The sequence below is a fragment of the Ursus arctos genome, unplaced genomic scaffold (genome assembly GCF_023065955.2).
Source record: "Ursus arctos isolate Adak ecotype North America unplaced genomic scaffold, UrsArc2.0 scaffold_33, whole genome shotgun sequence".
In the NCBI taxonomy this organism is placed as follows: Eukaryota; Metazoa; Chordata; class Mammalia; order Carnivora; family Ursidae; genus Ursus; species Ursus arctos.
This window is the reverse complement of record NW_026623019.1, coordinates 26,659,382-26,675,331: the sequence shown is the minus strand read 5'-3', so window position 1 is coordinate 26,675,331 and position 15,950 is coordinate 26,659,382. Positions and strand designations below refer to the sequence as shown.

Below are 15,950 nucleotides of genomic sequence, written 5' to 3'. Positions count from 1 at the left end.
GTAAACTCTGCCACTTTTTAAAATCTACCTGGTAATGTTTTTATTGCATCTTTATCCTTAAAAAATACTTTTGCTGGGTATAGAATTCTGGGTCACCAGTTTCATCTGGAACATTGAGACTCTGCCTGCTTTTAGGATTTCCTCTGTGCCTTTAGTTTTCTGCAGTTTTACTATATATTTTGTTTCTGAGGAGTGTGTTTGGTACCATTCCCCAGAGTACGCTCTTGGACTGAGCTTCATTTACTCACCCTGGCAGTTGGCTTAATAACTCTTTATTACCTACCTTTTCTGCCCTCTGTCACCTCCACTTCCCTAACAGTGTTTACCTTCCAAATAAATGATCTCTACTCATAATTGTTTTCTCAAGGTTTACTTCTAGGGAACCCAAAATAAAGCATTTATCTTTCTGGAGATTAATTGGCCTTCTAAGATCTGTGGATTAGTGTGCATACTGGTGACAAAAAAGGTAAACTTGGAAGATATTTGGTTTTCTTAATGGCAAAAGATTTGGAAACTTTTGGATCAAGATAAAGCATACATGATTCTAGACAGAAGCATAGGCTTCTCAGTTGCCTCAGAGTATCCCATATGGTAGATCTACCATGCATGAGAATGAGAAGCCCCTTTAGCAGTTGTCATGAGGTTTTATATGTTTTTTGTCATCCCTCCACCCCTTGCTTGAGTGTTATTGTGCTGGAACCCAGAACAATAAATGCCTACTCGGGCGGTAGGAGTAACTGGTGCACAGCAATTCCCAGACATTCTTCATGGTTTACTGCAAGATTAGATATACACGAAGACCGGTTTTCTGGGAGCAGTCTCTTAGCAAGCCTAAACATTAGGCATGTTTAAGTTCCATTCTGAAATATGTATGCTACATTTAAGGTTAACATTTTAAAAATGTGTTTTAATTTGAAAGGCTGATAGAGAATTCGTGAGTATTGGGTTTTTTTTTTTTATTTTTTAAAGATTTTATTCATTTGAGAGAGAGAGAGAAAGCACAAGCAGGGGGGATGGTGGGCAGAGGAAGAGGGAGAAGCAGTCTCCCCACTGAGCAAGGAGCCCCATGCGAAGCTCAGTCCCAGGACCCTGGGATCATGACCTGGGCAAAAGGCAGACACTTAACTCACTGAGCCACCCAGGCGTCCCTGAATATTGGGGTTTATGTGAATTTTGTGGAGAGGGATGATTTATGAATTTTAGTGTGATCATAAGCTTTAACTTATTGGTGTTAATGCATGAGATTATTATCCCCCTTTGAAAGACAGTACCTTTTTATAGAGTGCTGTCTTTATAGTATACTCAAGGTTTGGCTGTGTAGTTTTTAGGTTCCCACTCCAGCCCAATGGATATGCAGACACTTAGTGACTGTGTGAAAACCATACTTGTTAATTTATGTATACTTCACTGTCGGGAGACAGATAGATAATATTAAGAATTATATATGCATCTGAGCATTTACCTAGCCAGATATTTTAAAGGTTCGGAAAATTGAAAAAAGAAGAACTGAAGTACCTGTGAGAAACTGTAGAAGACACACTAATAATATATAAAGGAGGAACTGTAAATTGAAATGAAACTCTTAGATGAAATGAAACTCTTAGACAGAAAATAGTGAAGGGAAGTATAATTGGAAATAAGAAAAAGAGTGAAATGCTATATAGGACTAATCAGAAGTATGAGACGTAAATACTCAACAAACTGTGCTCAAGGTGGAAGAGCATAGGAAGTGTGTGTCATGGCAACAGTTTGGTAATGCACTGTATCCATGTGCTAAGTGCTGTAACTATTACCTATTATGAGAACATGTAAAAGGAAATTTATGGAAAACACGACTGTAAATACAGTATATGTATGAAATTACAACTTGCCAATGGAGTTTATATCAGTGCATACTAAGATTAAATCGCTGCCTTGAAATGATCCAGTAGTTTTCAAATACATGGACAGATAAAATACATCAACATTTATAACTAAGGTCTTCTGGAACAAATAGTTATTACACCAGCCATAGCAAATTGGATTTTCTTCTATATATGGTCTTAGCAAAGACCGATTATCTTATATAAAAAAAGACATGATCAATGTGGACAATGAAATTATAAACAAAACACTATTTTACAAGTTGTACTTTCTTGCCTGAAGCATTAGCCTATGTTTTAGAGAAAGCTAAAATTGTTTGTAGGAAAGAAGAAACAATTTCTTATCCCACTTGTTTATATTAAATGCCGAGCATTTTACTTTTCTGTGTAATATCCCTTTTCTGACACATAGATTATTAGGAATTTGGGACAGTAATCTGCAGCTGAGAATTAAAATTTCAGAGCTCTTAAGAGAAATTGTGCATTGAACTTAGGTGAACGGGGGAACTTATCAGCTGGAAAAACTGATTTTACTACTATATAGTAATAGGAAAAAAATCAACTCAAACTCTTATTTTGGAGATCTATCTTGAATTTTTATACAAGGAGAATAGAAATAAATTCTTATACAGGGAAAAAAGCATATTACAGATATGTGGCTTTTATTTACAGCTGCCTCCTTTTTTGTTGTTGATAAAAAAGAAAAATTTCTAGTTTAACTCCTTGAAGGCAATTTGAATGATTTCCATTTTGGAAATAACAATTTCATATTAAATAGTGGATAGTGAGGTAGTCAGATGGAAGTATTCAGTTCATCCAGCATCATCAGATTGGTTGGACAAATGAAATTCTTTTAAACTGTGTGGAAATATTTTGCTCCCTTTCTCCTTTGGCAGAGGCAGACATTGTGGTTTCCCCATTGAAGTTTGGTTGGGTAAATGTGGGATGTGTAAACAGAGAGATAGCCTCTGGCAGTTGGAAGGACCTACTGAGCATTTAGCATGCGACTGCCAGCACTGGGGAGGTGGGACGGGGTGGCATGAGATGGGATGGGGTTGTTAGAGAGCCATGAGAGGGGAATTAAGCAGTGTGGACAGAATTGAGGAATGCGACTGCTCAAAATAACATGATAGTTCTTAAGAAAAGAAGCCAAATATTTCAGATTGAGGTCCCTGAGAAGTTTTGCTTTGGATATGCATAAAAACAAACAAAAGTTACTCTTCATATTCGACCTTCATCTCCTTTGTGACGTGTCATCAGTGATTTGTGATGTAGATGAGCATGTGATGTGTTTTTCAGTGAACGGCTCTCACATGCTGTGTGATCTTGGGCAAGATCTTTAATAGCTTTTTGTCTCAGTTTCCTCATCTGTAAAATGGGATTGTGGGGACTAATTGAGCTTTGTCTAAAGTGCTTGTAATTGTTGTCATAGAGTAAGCACTATGTAAGTGTTATGTGCTATAATAATAATAATTACCATCATCATCATTTTATTTTAGTAGATTAAGAGATCCTCTTGAGGAAGAAGCTATTTGTTTCCTCTAATAACTTTAGTATATTTGATGTATTTTTATATAAACGAATCAATGAATTGTTTAGTGTTTCAGGTGATTTATAATATGTCTGTGTTACCTTTGAAAAGTTATTTTTTTGAGTGTTACTTATATAAGTAATCTCTACCCCCAGTGTGGTGCTCGAGCTCACAACCCTGAAATCAAGTCACACACTGCTTTTACTGATCCAGCCAGATGCCTCTGAAAAATCAATTTTTGAAAAATATTAGTAACTATGGATGATTTCTATTTTCATAGCATTTTTTCCAAATTAAAACATGAGCCAGTAAATGTCACATTAAAAAAACGGCCACTTGGGTCTATTTAGTGTAGGGGCAAAGAACTATACACACCTCAGTGATCCCTGAGGGCATTATTATATTATAAAACTGCACAGTAATGTTCAGCGGTAGGCAGCCCCTGAGTCATCCAAATTTTAGAATGCTTGTTTAAAAAGACAGAGAAATGTATAATTGCTTTTGAAAAAGATTTCCATCGTGAATACATAAAGCAAGTTTTGACATTTAAAATTACTCTGATTTTGTTTTTTAATTTAATTTAATTTTTATTTTTTAGAGATTTTATTTATTTGAGAGAGAGCATGCACGGGAGAGAGAGAGAGCATGAGCAGGGGGGAAGGGTAGAGGGAGATGGAGAAGCAGACTCCCTGCTGAGCAGGGAGTCTAATGCGGGAATTGATCCCAGGACCCTAGTATCATGGCCTGAGCTGAAGGCAGACACTTAAATAACTGAGCCACCCAGGTGCCCTACTCTGATTTTAGCAACTTCCATTAGCTTTAGTATATTCTTAGATGCATTGAAATGAAAGATTCATGCAGGTTTTTACAACCTTCAGATTAGTATGAGACAAATAGAAGCCTTAATTTTCCTTCCAGACTTTACCTTTTCCTCTTGTCTTTTCTAATATCGTCCATAATGTGTTAAACGGCAATGATGGTTTGAAACAATCTTGTTTTTGTTTTTGTTTTGTTTATATGTGATTGGTTGGGGGTTTTGATGTGGTAAGAGTGTTTGTTTTGTTTTGTTTTCTTACACAGTACCACCATTTATCCAACAAATTCTCTTTCCTGTGAAGAAGAAAGTGGAAGATGGAGGATGTCATTGCAAAATGAACAAACCTTTCAGAATTTTTAAAAAAGGTAGAGTCTTATTTGAGCCTGTTAGGACAGCTGCCAGGATACACAATCTTAACAAAGAAGAGAGTGCTCTGGCAAAGGAACATTTGGTTTAGGGTCATACACATTTTTACATACAAAGTTACAAATCACTAGACAAAAGACATTTCAGAAAGTTGGAAATCTTATCTTAGGTTTCTAGCATATGCAGGGCTGTGTGACATTAATCTTAAGGGAATAAGGAAGTTTCCTTTTTTTTTTTTTTTTTTTTTTTTTTACCTTTTTAACCTTTTGTTCGGAATGCTCCTTTTCAGTTATTTTCTTTAATGAAGCAGATGTACAGTGTGTGCTTGGGGCACAAATAGAGCCCATGCTTTGAGGTTTTGTGGACTCATTTTGACTTTGGTAAATGTAAGTATAGCTTCCCTGGGAGTTCAGGATGAGGGCCTACAAATGTTAAAAGTAGAAAATTTCCTTTATCAGTGATAATTACTATTTTTGTATTTAGCTACGAAAGTTATTATATTAGGACTCCTAGAAATAATAGCAAACATAATTTCATATTTAGAGGTAGCTTTAAAACTGCATAGTAGGTGTTCAGGTAAATGTGTATTGAATGATAGATAAATAAATCCTATCTAGATGTTGCCTTATTTAGAGAAAGCAATACCTCTCTTACTTTCCTACTCAGCAGCAAGGGAGCCTTTCCTGGAAGTTCCCATTCAAGTATCTCCTTGTATCTCTCCTTGGCCAGGATACAGTCATTGACAAGGGGAATGGGATTACCCTGATTGATTTAGGTGGAATAGGTGTTTTGGGTGTAAGCCACAAAGACCACTGCACTGGTTATAAAAATAATCCATGATTATCATAGGAAATTTGGAAAATAATATAAAGCATAATATAAAAAATTTTAAAACTATCATCACATGGAGTTAACTATTGTTCACATTGTGCTGTTTAGCTTTCCAGTTTTTATTTTTTAGAAAATTGTAGTCATGTTGTATGTAGTGTTTTATAGTCTTGAATTTAGTGATCTAACATAACCATTTTTTCATGTCACGAAACCATGTTCTTCAAAAATGGATGAGTGATCTATGTTCTTCCATATGGCTATATTACAAATTATTTAAATAATTGCTTATTGTTAGAGATTGAGATCATCAGTACTTTTTTTACTATGTATATGGTGAAGACCTGTTGGTATCAGTCATTGTGTACATGTGTGGTAAGGAAAGTGGGTGAAGGGGCATAAATACTTTCAAAGCTTTTGGTGTACTTCTCTGGTTACTCTCCAGAAAACCTGTGCCATTTACACTTAACACAAACCTGTATGTGAGTGGCTATTTAACTGTATTCTTGTCAGCATTGGGAATTATTTTGTAATTGCTAGTTTTATAGACAAAATGTGGTATTCTTTTGTTTTTCTCTTTTTTGATTACCAATATTATTGAATATTAGCAATAGTAGATACCTATTGAATGAAAGAATAAATATATGTTTCTTGATGTGTAGATTACCTATTCACATCCTTTACGTGGTATTATTTTTACTTTTTTATTGTGATATACATAAAATAAAGAACATAAAGTATGTTAATGGTAAGTGTAAAATTCCATAGAATAAATTTATGACATTCTGTTTTAAATTGGTTATTCCAAATATTAGTTTACCTAATTTATGATATTATAATCATTTTAAATTATAGGATCTCAGAGCCTACTCTGTTGTGGTGAGTTATTCCATCATATATCCTCCTGGCTATAGACTTCACCTTTGATACTGAATGAAAAATAAGTTATTTATTTCCAGATTCCTTTATGTGATTTAGTAAATGTCTGTGACTCTTCCTCACACTTCTTTGCTTTGGCAACATAACATTTTATTTATCTTCATATTCCCCCAGATATCAAAATCTGTTTCCACTGTATAGAAAGAATTTAAAATTATTTTCTTACTCCTTGGCTCAGATTCCTTTTTCTTTTTTAATTGTAATTGTGTGTGTATGTGTGTCTCAGAGCTTGAGTAAATGACATTTTCCTGTGTTAATTATTAATAGTTTTAACTACTTTTTATTGTTAACATTTTTCTCATTTAATCTTCTCTTTTGGTTCTGTGAGATTAGTATCAATACCCCTTTCTTTTATAGAGAGATGAAATATCGTGGGCCATACAGCTAATAGTGGTAGCTGGGATTGGAACCTAGCTTGCTAGTGATATGTTTGGCTATTAAATTATAAACTATACTGTGTTTGGTCTTGAATGTAGAAAGAGGCTGAACTGAGGTTTCCAAGTTATGTTGAAATTTTTAATTAATTTAAATTTGGTTCTTGTTCTCAAGTAGACTCTTCTCCCTATTCTTTGCAGCTAGAAAAATAAAAGGCCCCAAATATAATTTAATAAAACCAATAAGAACCATACCACTTTTATAGTCATTTTTGTTGTAAACTAGTGTTTATACAACCCATGACTTGACGGCTGACCAAACCATCTTATATTACCATATTTTGAATGTAGCAGGAACTGGCTTAGCAAAATCTTGAAACCTCTGACTCTAATATTTGTGGTACAGTAAAATAAACAGTTTCAGGGCTTTCAGGTTTGTGTGGTACATAGCCTGTCCAGGACATTGATGCTTATTCTCATTGTTGACTCCCTTGCTTTCATGAGCAGTTTTGCTGACATTTAGGCTTGCCAAGAGAGATTATTTCTACCTAGCGGAGAAATTTTGGAGAAAGACATCAGTTTCTTTTTATTAGAAATACAATAATTAATGATAATATCTAACATTTCTTGAATGCCAGGCACAGGTCCAAGGGCTTTCTGTATATTGACCCATTTTAAGCTTCACTGTAGCCCTATTAGGTTTTTCCCATTTTACAGATACCAGAACTGAAGAGCAGACAGGCTAAATAACTTTCCAAGGTCACAGGGCTCCTATAAGGCAGAGTGGGAATTCAAATCTTGGCAGTCTACCTCCCGAGTCTGCTTCCTTCGTCACTCTCTATTATACTAACATTTATTCGATGGAAAGAGGGAGGCATTGGTGACTCAGAGATAGCTGTTCACATTTTTGGAAAGGTTTGACTTGATGCCTAGTAGCAGCTCAAAATAGTTAAGCAATTGCCATTCATTAAATTCTTAACTCATATAAAATGAGTCATTTTGTACCTAATATTATGGTGGAACACAGCGAGTCAAGCTTATTCTTTTGTGTTTACACAAATATAGGTAAGCTTTCATTTCCAGTAAATAAAATGGTCTCCTAGAAAGACAGTGTTTAAAACAAAACTTTGGAGAGTAGATACAGAATCATAGTAATAGTCACAGAATGATCAATGATCAATGTTTAATATTTTCTAATAGTGTAGACCATGCCTTATTGGTCTTGCACTCCATCCTTTATACCTGAATATTTCAGAGATGGCAGGCTGAATATTTTGAAATTGCCCCGGCTGGCTATAGGCAGAATTTGTCTTTGATACCTTCTCATTTCACCTCTCACTGGCACCTTGTTCTGTTCTGCCTTTCCCCATTACTAGGTGGGGTGCCCAACCATCTTCACTCACGGTCAAGAAATCCCTTCTAAGATATTCATATTAATATTTGTAAGTATGGTATGCCTTTTCTTAGGAGGGCATTTGCATTTAATAAAAGAGTCAAAGGTCAGGCTATAGGGTTACTTTTGAAATTTGCTTCACTCCTTACTGAAGCTCAGGAGATTTCTCCTTTTCATCCTTATCTCTCATCCCCAGTCTGTCTTGTTCTGTTGCCAAGTCTAGGTCTCAAGAAGGAGACTTGGGTGGCCCAAGTTAACACCGGTGACATGACTGATCATGATACGGGTGGATGATGGAAGCAATTCAGTAAATGAAAACTTGGTTTATCATCTTTGGGCATTTAATATTACCCCGTGTCCTATACCAGTCCTCCTCACTATCTCTCATCAGGACTACTGAGGTGAATGAATTAGAGAAATTAAACAGAAAATTCTGACCCAGTTTTTGGAAATAGTTGATTGTGTAGTTTTGGCCAGTTTAGAAAGTTGTCACTTAAAAGTGGCCCTTGGTCAGATACCCAAATCGGTCAGTTCAGATGTGGCACAGTTGCTTTTCCATTTGTTCCTAAGGCAGTAGTGTGTGGTGGAATCAGCTACTGGTCTGAATTCAGGTGTCATTAGCCGGTCTAGGGGACAATATGGAGTTAGGATCATAAGTAACATGTAAAGGGTGGAGGGATCTAGAGGCATAAATCTTTCCCCGTTCTTTATCTTTTGCAGAAGCCTCTCTTATTATCCTTTTGGTCTTAGAATTAGAGTTTTTTCCTTGGCAGTGGTCAAGATCAATCTACCAGGGCAAGGACATGGTGAGAATGTCAGCCTAGGTTTTTAAAATGGCATGGGGATAGGCTTTTGTGTTATGGTGTGTGTGTGTGTGTGTGTGTGTGTGTGTGTGTAGGTGGGATGTTTTACACAATTGAAAATCTGCAAGGACAGGGAATCTGTCCTGAGAAGCATGTGTGTTTCATGATGGCCAGAGGAAGAAGAGCTCTCCGAAGGGCTGACTTAGAAGGTACTATTGGAGAAAGGAAGAGTGATGTCCATGAAACCAAGGGAGGAGAGCATGTGTAGGGCAGGCACTGAACTGTTTGATGCTGCAGAGAAGGCAGATAAGACCAGAACAATTAATACTGCACTTGTCCTAGGAGGTTTGGTAGCACAGAGTTGCTGTTGACCTTTGCTGAGAAATCTTCAACATGGTGGTGGGAGCAGAAGTCATTTCTGGAACTGAGGAACGAATAATTACTGAGGAAATGGAGACAGCAGTGAGTGAGTCTGTAGACTGTTCTTTTAAGACGCTTGACTGTGAAGAAAAGAAGGAAGTAGGATGATATGATCAAGAAAAAGCTTTTTACTTTATTCTTTTTCAGGATGGGGAAAGAAAGGTCTTTAATAGGCCAGGAGAAAAGGAGGTGATGGATAGGGAGAACAGTGGATGGAGAAAAGTCTTAAATGAGATGGGAAGGGATAGAAGTAGAGCCTGGGTGGGAAAAGAGAGGGGTCCCAGAGACCTCAGGGAAGGGTGCAGTTTCATTTGACAATGAGGCAAGTGTAGGGAAGTTGAGAACATTCTAGACAGATAGTTCAGTAAGGTGGAGAAACTGCCTCTGACTGAGTACAGTGAATACAAGAATACAGGTAATAGAGTTTGAAAAGATTCTACAATAAAAATGCATAGAATTTAAGATTGTGCATTTAAATTTTTCTGAATTGAGTTATTGCTTTATCTTTTTAATTTCTTAATTTTATAATTTTTATTTTATTTTTTTTAAGTTTATTAAGTAATCTGTACACCCAACGTGGGGCTCAAACTCACAGCCCCAAGATCAAGAGCCGCATGCTTTTCCAACTGAGCCAGCCAGGTGCCTCAGAATTGAGTTATCTTTCTAATTATTCCTAATACACAGTTGATTTAAATGATGTAAACATTTGACAGATTTAAAAATAATCTGTTAAACATAAAAGTAAAATTTCACATCAGCTGCAGTTCTTGATGGGTAGATGGGGGCTGGTGATATCTCTGTTGAGAAATGTATTGGTGCTAATCTTTTGAGTGGCCCTTGTTTGGAGCCCTGCTACATCTTAGCACTACCATGTACCACGGTGAGAATCAGATGGAATAAGAGTCAGGAACGGCTTCTTCGAAGAAGGGAAAACCTACTTCCCTTCCTGTACCTCTCCTGTTTTTAATACTCTGCTCACAGAATACTTTGTTTCACTTCTCACACTTGTGGGCACCAGTTGTGTGGAGGTTTCCCCACACCAAGCAATTCTCAGACACCAGCTGGGGTCCTACAGTTTAACTCAATTCTGATACCACCTGGAGATAGTGTCTGAAAGGAAGGATCCAGAGGGTTCCTAGTGCAGGAGCTTCAGTCTCTATGGCGTTTGGGATGCACCAGCCTCCTGAACATGGATGCGTTCTTTTTTTTACCAACACAGAAGCTCTCCTAAACCCCAAAGTTCAGGGATTTTTATTGAGGCTTTGTTATATAGGTATGATTGATAAAATCAGTGGCCGTTGGTGACTGATTCAGCCTCCAGCCCTTCTTCTCTCCACGGAGGTAGGTGTGGAGAGTGAGACCGAAAGTTCCAACCCATGAATCATGATTGGTTCCCTGGGAAATGAGCCTCTATCCTTAGGAGCTTTCCAAAAGCATTAACATAAACTCAAGTGTGGTTGGAAGTGGCTTGTTATAAATAACAAGACACCCATTTCACCTTTATGGCTGTGAAGCTATTTCAGTAACTGAGAGCTCGAGACCAAATCTAACAGAAGATGTTCCCATTACTCTTATCACTTTGGAAATTCCAAGGGTTTGGGAGTTGTGAGCCAGGAACATTGGATGAAGACCAAAATACGTATTTCTTACTACATACTACACAGTGTAGCATCACAGCTTTTTTCTACAAGTGGGAGAGGAATGATTATGACCAGGAGAGGGAGGAAAACAGAGGCTTAGACTTCAGTTGTTCTTACAGAGTTTTAAGGGAAGAGAATGATGCCAAATTCATAGTTTGAAACCTAATCCTCAAAGGGACGGTATTTGGAGTTAAGATTTTGGGAGTTGATTACGTCATGAGGATGGAACATTTATGACTGGAATTACTCCCTTGTAAGAGGAGGACCCAGAGAGCCTCATAGACCCTTCTAATGTGTAAGTACACAGCAAAAAGACGGCTATCTATGAACTAGGAAGCAGGTCCCTACTAGACATTGAATCTGCAGCCTCTTGAACTTGGGACTTCCCAGCCTTTAGAACTGTAAGGAATATATTTTGGTTATTTATAAGCCACCCGGTTTGTGGTATTTTTTTAACAGCAGCCTGAACAGACTAAGAGTACTTAAGAAAGTTGAAGATCTAGAAATTGATCTTTTTTTTTTTTTTTTTAAGATTTTATTTATTTATTTGACAGAGAGAGACAGCCAGCGAGAGAGGGAACACAAGCAGGGGGAGTGGGAGAGGAAGAAGCAGGCTCCCAGCAGAGGAGCCTGATGTGGGGCTCGATCCCAGAACTCTGGGATCATGCCCTGAACCAAAGGCAGACACTTAACAACTGAGCCACCCAGGCTCCCCTAGAAATTGATCTTAAAACTAATTGTACCTGTGTACTCCTTAGAAAATCTATATATATCCTCACTGAAAAGTGTACCTCAAAGTTAAGACAATAGTATAGACCAAAGACTGGAAACATGGCAATGGCAGGGCTGGATGAAGGTCATCTCCCGTTCTTCAGTGTATTTGTTTTTATTGTTCTATAATACATGCCTTCTGAGTGTCCTCAAGTCATTCTGGGTTTAGTTGGGTAAGTGACTGATACAGGGTCTGAGTCTCCTCATTTGTAAACTGGGGAATTTGAGTTTAGACAATCCCTAAAGTTGCTTCCAGTTCAAAAACTATGATTTTATGATCTAATTATTTGTATAGGCCACCCTTGATATGGTAATGCATACAAAATGAGACCAGTTTCATCTCCTTTCCTTTTTTTTTTTAGTGTTTATTTATTTATTTGAGAGAGACAGAGATTGTGACAGAGAGCAGGAGCTGGGAGGAGAGGGAGAAGCAGGCTCCCCGATGTGGGACTCGATGGGGGGCTTGATCCCAGGACCCTGGGATCATGACCTGAGCCTAAGGCAGATGCTTAACTGAGCCACACAGGTGCCCCTCCTTTCCTTTTTTTTAATGAAAGGTAAATATGATTAGTTTTACTCTTCTTATTGTGATGTGTTGAAAATGATTACTTGTTTGACCTCTTTGGAGTAATTTTTGGACTCTGATTTTTTTTTTTTTTAAAGATTTTATTTATTTATTTGACAGAGAGAGAGACAGCCAGCGAGAGAGGGAACACAGGCAGGGGGAGTGGGAGAGGAAGAAGCAGGCTCCTAGCGGAGGAGCCCGATGTGGGGCTCGATCCCAGAATGCCTGGATCACGCCCTGAGCCGAAGGCAGACGCTTAACGACTGAGCCACCCAGGCGCCCCTGGACTCTGTTCTTAAAATATATTGGTAAATAGATCATCTTTCAAGATATTAAAAATTAAGTTATATTCCTTATACATAAGAAATGCTGACAGATTTGCAATTTTTTCATTTGCTCAAATACCACGTATTTGGCTGTTGATCGTGGATAACACTCTTTTAAAAAACTGATGTTTTTAATTAACAATAGCCCAGGCTCACAGGCTTGTGTCCAATTTGATGTTGTAGTGATTGTCATTTCTTTGAATTTTAAGATTCCTTCTTCTTCCCACCTACAAATACAATGAAAGAATCTAAAGAGTCTGGCCCAAGGACCAAAGGGGAGAGCAAAAAGCAAAAAAAGAAAAGAAAAAAAAAATTCTTACAGAGAGGAAAAAATATTTTGATATCTGGGAGAAAGTAAAATGAATGAAAAGACTTGTTGGCCAAAGACCAAAAATGTGAGAATGAATACTAGATATTTACTGAATAAACATAAAACATTCTGGAGAGAAATCATTTTTTAAAAAATTAAGTAGACTTCAGGTATACAGCTTTATAATTCAACATTGCACACACTACAAAGTGATCACCGAAAGTCTAGTACCATCCATTACCATGCAGTTGACTCCCTTCAAACCCTTTTGCTCACTCCCTTCCCTTCTGGTAACCATTAATGTATTTTCTGTATCTATGAGTTTGTTTTTGTCTTGTGTTGTTTGTTCAGTTGTTTTAATTTTTTAGATTTTCGTATGAGTGAAATCATAGGGTATTTATCTTTCTCTGACTTATTTTGCTTAGTGTAATACCCTCAAGGTCAATCCATATTGTCAAATATGGCATGATTTCATTCTTTTTTAATGGCTGAATAGTAGTCCATTGTATAAATATACCATGTCTTCTTTGTCCGTTCATCTATTAGTGGACACTTAGTTTGCTTTCATATCTTAGTTATTGTAAATAATGCTGCAGTGAACATATGGGAGCATATAAGTTTTTGAATTTGTGTTTTTATATTCTTTCGAAAAATACCAAGTAGAATAGCTGGGTCATATGGCAGTTCTATTCTTAATTTTTAGAGGAATGTTTTACACAGTGGCTGTATCAATTTACAGTCCTGCCAACAGTGTACGACGGTTCCCTTTTTTCCACATCCTTGTCAGCACTTGTTATTTCTTATTTTTTTGACAATAGCCATTCTCAGTGTTAGGTGATATCTTATTTTGGTTTTGATTTGCATTTTCCTAATAATTAGTGACGCTGAGTGTATTTTTGTGTGCCTATTGCCCATCCGTATGTCTTCTTTGACTAAATGTCTATTTGGATCCTCTGCCCCTTTTTAATCAGGTTTTTTTTTTTTTTCTTGTTGAGTTGTATGAGTTCTTTATGTATTTTGTATATTAACTCCTTATTGGTTATATGGTTTGCAGGTATCTTCTCCCATCAGTAGGTTGCCTTTTTGTTTTGATGATGGTTTCCTTTGGTGTGCAGAAGCTTTTTAGTTTGGTGTATTCCCATTTGTTGATTTTTGCTTTTGTTTCCCTTGCCTTTGGAGTCAGATATATCACTTCAATGTCAGAGAGCTTATAAACATGAACACAGATGCAAAAACCCTCTTTTCTATGTTTTCTTTTAGGAATTTTACAGTTTCAGGTCTTACATTCGAGTCTTTAATCAGTTTTGAGTTAACTTTGTGTACAGTATAAGGCAGTGGTTGAGTTTCATTCTTTTGCACATGCTGTCCAGTTTCCTCGGAACCATTTATTGAAGAGACTATCTTTTCTCCATCGTATATCCTTGGCTCCTTTGTCATAGATTAATTGTTCATATATATGTGAATTTATTTCTGGGCACTCAGTTCTGTTCCATTGATCTATGTGTTTGTTTTTCTTCCAAAACCATACTGTTTTGATTACTGTAGCTTTGTAGTATAATTTGAAATTAGGAAACATGATACCTCCAGCTTTGTTCTTTCTCAGGATTACTTGATTATTCATAATCTTTTATAGTTCTATACAAATTTTAGAATTGGTTGTTCTAGTTCTATGCAGTATGCCTTTGGAATTTTGATAGGGATTGCATTGAATCCAGATTGTTTTGGGTACTGTGGACATTTTAACAATATTTTAATCCATGACCATGAAATATTTTTCTGTTTATTTGTACCTTCTTCAGTTTTTTTCTTCATTGTCTTATAGTTTTAACTTTTTTGTGTAGTTTGTGTAGTTGTAGGTCTTATAGTGTATAGGTCTTTTGCCTTTCTGTTAAATTTATTCATAGGTATTTCATTCTTTTTGATGCACTTGTAAATGGGATTGATCTCTGTATGTTAATTTTCCATCTTACAACTTTACTGAATTCATTTATTTGTTGTAACAGTTTTTTGGTGGAATCTTCAGGGTATTCTATGAATTATATCACATCATCTGAAAATAGTGACATTTTACTTAGTTCTTTCCAATTTGGATGCTTTTTATTTTATTTTATTTTTCTTGCCCAATTGCTTCTGTGTCTTGGACTTCCAATATTATGTTTAATAAAAGTGTTAAGAGTGGGGCATCCTTGTTTTGTTCCTGTTCTTAGAGGAAGCACATTTAGCTTTCATTATTGAGTATGATGTTATCTGTGGATTTGTCATATGTGGTCTGTTCTGTGTTGAGGTACGTTCCCTCTATCCCTACTTTGTTGAGATTTTTTATCCCAAATGGATGTTGAATATTGCCAAGTGTTTTTTTTTTTCCAAGTGTTTTTTTGTTTTTGTTTTTGCAATATTAGATGATCAGATGATTTTTATCTTTCATTTTGTTAATGTGATATATCATATTGATTGATTTATGGTTGTTGTTATTCCATCCCTGGAATAAATTACGCATGATTTTGGTGATGATCCTTTAAATGTATTGTTGCATTCAGTTTACTAATACTTTGTTGAAGGTTTTTGCATTTGTGTTCATTAAGGATATTGGTCATAATTTTCTTCTTCTGTGGTGTCCATGTGTGGTTTTGGTATCAGGGTAATGCTGACCTAAAATGTGTTCAGAAGTTTTCTCTCCTCTTTAGTTTTTTGGAAGAGTTTGAGAAGGATAGATATTAAATCTGCTTTAAATATTTGGTAGAATTTGCCAGTGAAGCTGGTTCTGGAGTTTTGTTTCTTGGGAATTCTTTGATATTGTTTCAGTCTTCTTACTAGTAATCAGTCTTTTCAGATTTTCTATTTCTTCATGATTAGTCTTGGAAAATTATATGTTTCTAGGAGTTTGTCCATTTCTGGGTTGTCCAGTTTGTTGGCATATAATTGTTCATAGCAATCTTTTATGATCCTTTGTATTTCTGTGGTATCAGTTGTAATTTCTCTTTCATTTCTTTTTTTTTTTTCTTAAG

General features: G+C 36.4%; 1 protein-coding gene across 13 annotated transcripts in view; it reads left to right on the top strand.

The window, feature by feature from the left end:
- FANCC (FA complementation group C) overlaps positions 1-15,950 on the top strand; it is a 267,899-nt gene that overhangs the window by 44,621 nt on the left and 207,328 nt on the right. For 2 of the 13 annotated variants that reach the window (XM_057305598.1, XM_057305601.1), the window contains exon 3: positions 4,474-4,575. The exons of the other annotated variants lie outside the window; for them this stretch is intronic. The gene's annotated coding sequence lies outside the window, so the exon portion shown is untranslated. The remainder of the gene's footprint in view (positions 1-4,473; positions 4,576-15,950) is intronic. 13 annotated transcript variants of the gene reach the window in all.